The sequence below is a fragment of the Brassica oleracea genome, chromosome C4 (genome assembly GCF_000695525.1).
Source record: "Brassica oleracea var. oleracea cultivar TO1000 chromosome C4, BOL, whole genome shotgun sequence".
Lineage (NCBI taxonomy): Eukaryota > Viridiplantae > Streptophyta > Magnoliopsida > Brassicales > Brassicaceae > Brassica > Brassica oleracea.
Genome location: NC_027751.1, coordinates 20556629 through 20561546, shown reverse-complemented (window position 1 = coordinate 20561546; position 4918 = coordinate 20556629). Strand labels below are relative to the sequence as shown.

The 4918-nt window shown below is 46.7% G+C and overlaps 1 pseudogene; it reads left to right on the top strand.

Moving 5' to 3' along the window:
• Window positions 1–537: 537 nt before the first annotated feature.
• LOC106338351 overlaps window positions 538–4918 on the top strand; it is a 19045-nt pseudogene continuing 14664 nt past the window's right edge.

The window sequence follows — 4918 nt, the reverse complement described above, 5'->3', positions numbered from 1 at the left end:
AACAAGAACAAGGAGCATGACCGCTCGAAGAGTGTGAACAGCATAGATGATCTCGCTGCAAAGGTGGACCAACTGCTTAAGGGAAACCAAAGCCAAGTGTTCATAATGGAAGAAGCAACTCCTGAGAAGAGTGCCGGTGACCTGGCGTTTGAAGCTGAATTATCAGGGGACAATCAGCAAGAGGTCAGCTACGTGAATGGGCAAGGATGGCAGCTCAAAAACTACCACCCAAACCCTAACGTGCGGCACAACCAACAGCTTTTCTGGCCTAAGCAAGATAAACCAACTGATCATGCACAGAGTAACCAAGGTTAGTATGCCGGGTATCAAAAGAACTACCAACCCCAGGCTTATGTTCTAAGCCAACCACAGAACAACACACCCCAGATGCAGAAACACCAGAACCCTCAACCAGCTACCTCCGCTCCTATCGTTGCTCCACAAGATGAGACAAAGGTCATGTTGCAGTAGCTGCTCCAAGGACAACAGCTCCAAGGGAAAGCTCTGAACCAGGTTACTACCGAGATCAATACCAGAATGAACCATATGTTTGGAGATTTGAGCACCAAGTACGATAAGGTCGCGAGCCATATGAGACAGATGGACATTCAGATAGCTCAGACTGCTGAGAGCATCAAGAGGCAGGAAGGTACTCTACCTGGTAAAACAAACAAAAATCCTAAGGAGTGCAATGCAGTTCAACTGAAGAGCGGAAAACAACTTTCCGAGCCGGAGAAGAGGAGGTTCACCACGGCTGAGAAAGGGAAGCAGAAAGAGTCGGAACAACTACCAGCCGATACCCCGACAGTTGAGAGGAATACGGAACCAGCAGTTGGAAAAAGTTCGCCAGGGCCAGAACAACCAGTTGAAGCTGTTCGCCCGATCCCAGAGGTTGTTCCTCCTCGTGAATACATTCCTAAAGTCCCTTACCCTGTTCCAGCAAAGGCCACTCGTAAGGACAGAGAGGAGATGAAGTGCAGGAAGATGTTGGAGGACCTAACCGTCCGACTCCCCTTGATGGATGCGATCCATATGATGCCCTCCATGCGCAGCTTTATGAAGGGATTGATCTCAGGAAAAATATCAGAGGAGAGCCCAAGGAGTGCAGCGCAGTGCTTCAGAACAGGCAGATAAAGAAGCGAGGAGACCCCGGCAAGTTCGTCCTCTCTATCCAGATTGGGAAGACGGTTTTTGCATGCTCCTTGGTTGATCTTGGATCCAGCGTGAACTTCATGCCTTACTCTGTAGCACGACGTCTAGGATACACGCATTTCAAACCAACTAAGATGTCCTTAGTGTTCGCGGATAGATCAGTCAAATCCCCAGTTGGTATACTAGAGGATCTCCAAGTAAAAGTCGGAAACACCTCTGTTCCAGCAGACTTCGTTGTTCTGGAGCTGGAAGAAGAGTCTAAAGATCCTCTCATCTTGGGAAGACCATTCCTATGTACTGTTGGAGCCATCATTGATGTGCGACAAGGGAAGATTGATCTGAATCTTGGGGACATAGTCATGCAATTCGAGATGGATAAACTATTAAAAAAGCCGATGTTAGATGGGCAGACCTTTGAGGTTGATGAAGGGATTGACCTGCTGCAACCTCGCGAAGGAATGATCGAGGAGATTCTTATAGAAGACCCACTTGAGCTTGCACTAGTAAGAGCTGAGGCCGAGCAGAGTGTCGTAAACATTGATGCAGACGGGTATGCCAAGATGCTTGATTCCGCAAGGAGTATGGGAAGAATGGTAGCGAGTCTAAGCCTGGAGGAGGCAAGCAACAGGGACGAGAACACTCCAGCTGGAGCGACCCCTACAACGAACTTGCCTGTTCCGCCGGACCAACCAGATGATCCCTGGAGCGAGCTTAAAGCTCCCAAGGTTGAGCTAAAACCCCTTCCCAAGGGGCTCAGGTATGCTTTCTTAGGCTCGAATTCCACCTATCCTGTCATTGTGAACGCTGAACTAAATATTGTGGAAACTGCATTGCTTTTGTGTGAGCTCAGGAAATATCATAAGGCATTAGGTTATTCACTAGCTGACATAGCTGGCATTTCACCTGATTTATGCATGCATAGAATACACCTAGAAAATGAATCAATGACTTATGTTGAACATCAGAGGAGGTTAAACCCGAATCTAAAAGATGTTGTTAAGAAGGAGATTATGAAACTTCTTAAAGCGGGTGTGATCTATGCCATATCTGATAGTAAATGGGTTAGCCCTGTTCATGTAGTACCTAAGAAAGGTGGGATCACTGTTATCACAAATGAAAAGAATGAATTGATCCCTACTAGGACAGTGACAGGACATCGCATGTGCATTGATTTCAGAAAATTAAATGCAGCAACCAGAAAGGATCACTTTCCACTCCCTTTTATTGATCAAATGCTTGAGAGATTGGCTAACCACCCATATTACTGCTTTTTAGATGGTTATTCAGGTTTCTTTCGGATCCCTATCCATCTAGACGATCAGGAAAAGACGACGTTCACCTGCCCCTATGGAACGTAAGCTTACAGGAGAATGCCATTCGGCTTGTGCAATGCGTCAGCAACATTTCAGCGCTGCATGATGTCAATCTTTAATGACCTGATTGAAGACATTATGGAGGTTTTCATGGATGATTTCAGCGTCTATGGAAGCTCCTTAAGTGTCTGTTTGTCTAACTTGTGCAGGGTACTAAAAATGTGTGAGGAGAAACATCTAGTGCTCAATTGGGAGAAGTGCCACTTCATGGTCAGGGATGGGATTGTTCGGGGGCACAAGATCACCGAGAAAGGCATTGAGGTGGATAAGGCAAAGATCGAGGTGATGATGAACTTGCAACCACCAACAACTGCGAAATCTATCAAGAGTTTCTTGGGTCACGCGGGGTTTTACAGAAGGTTCATCCAGGACTTCTCAAGGATAGCGAGACCACTCACCAGACTGCTCTGCAAGGAGATCAAGTTTGATTTCGACAGTGAGTGCTTAGCTGCGTTCCATACCATCAAAGGAGCTCTAGTCAGCGCGCCTATAGTACAACCGCCAGACTGGGATCTCCCTTTTGAAATCGTGACTGATGCCAGCATTTTGCAGTTGGAGCAGTCCCTGGGTAACGCAAAGATAAGAAACTTCATGTAATCTATTACGCAAGCAAAACCATGGATGAAGCTCAATGAAAATACGCTACGACTGAGAAGGAACTTCTGGCTATTGTTTTTGCATTCGAGAAGTTCAGATCCTACCTGGTGGGATCTAAGGTGACTGTGCACACCGACCATGCTGCTCTTAAGTACCTGCTCACAAAGAAAGATGCAAAACTGAGGTTGTTGAGGTGGATTCTTCTTCTCCAAGAATTCGATCTTGAGATAAGAGATAAGAGAGGGGTCGAGAATGGGGTTGCAGACCATTTCTCCAGAATGAAGATTGAGGACGACACAACTCTTGATGAAGAATACCCAGTGGAACACGTCAACGCGATTGGTCTGCGTTTCGCGGAACAACCTCAGTGAATCACATCCGACTGTTCTCGCATCGCGGAACAACCCCTGGGAATGATACCCGACTGTTCTTGCAACGCGGAACAGCCAATCGCCGCGATCTGTTGGGGTCAAAATCGGTCACGACAGAGTCAATGTCTGAAAGTCCATAAAAATCGGCATGAACGTTTTTACGAAAAACAAATCTTTGAAAAAGATTTATTTTTACGAAGAATCTTGCGGAGAAAACACATTCACGAAAAATCAGAGAAAAGCCCGAAAAAGGTCGCACGGTCGCTCGAAGCGACCGAGGGCACGTCCGGTCCCGCTTGGTCGCTACGTAGCGACCGAACTTGAACCAACCTCGGTCGCTACGTAGCGACCGAGCACACGTTCTGCTCGGTCGCTACGTAGCGACCGAGCGTCCGTCCCGCTCGGTCACTACGTAGGGACCAAGCTCGAGCCAAGATTGATCGCTACGTAGCGACCGAGCGTGCGTTCCGTTCGGTCGCAACGTAGCGACCGAGCTCTTCCGAAACGTCGATACGACACGAATCCATGCATTCTCGTCTACTCTTCGATGCTGTCTCCCGAAGACTGTAGCGAACCCATTTCATGTTTTCCGCCATTCAAAGTCATCAATCAAACTTTACGATAAAAACCGTGAAAAGTTTGTTTTTATCGAGAGAAGTCGTAATAAACGCTTCAAGTCGAAAGACGGCCCAAATAGACCTAAGACATGACTCGAAGCCCACCTTACGATTTCTTAACCAGCANNNNTAAACCGCATGTCGGTTTACGCTTGGTTCGCAAGGGAAGATAAATGTCAAGTTTCCGCGGATAAATACGAAATTTTGAAGATAATTACGAAGATAGGAAAAATGGAATATCTCCATTTTTAGGCTATGACGGCTTAAGGGCAGTAGGGGAAAATTGTAAACCGACCTAGGAGAGAGTATATAAGGAGTCCTAGGCGAGAGGCATGGAGGGGGGATAACTTTTTCAGAGCAAACTTATCACTTAGAGCAATTAGGCAACTTTCCGTTTTTTGTTATTTCGAGCTGCGACTCAACTAGGTTTTGCAGTCTTAGGTTGTTAGAACTAGGAATCTCGCCGACAGCTCTCATAGCCGAGGCTTCTACCTTGTTGTAACGCTCATACGCGAATTGAGAATAAAACTCCTTTTGCTCTCTTTTTACGATTTCATATACTCTATCGTTGTTACCACGTGTTCTGATTGCTTAGCGTGTGGTATTAGCAGAAATCCAAGACCTCTGGGAAATTTGGGTTCTCCTACTTTCCTTATTTAAATGGAAATCGACAGTGTAAATTTTGGTTCCCACAGTTTGGCGCTAGAAGGAGGGGGGGGGGGTACCAATCTAACCCGCAAAAGCCACTCAACGATCAGGAACGATATGCAAGACTCAACGTGCGCGAACGTCATCTCGTTCAAGGGGG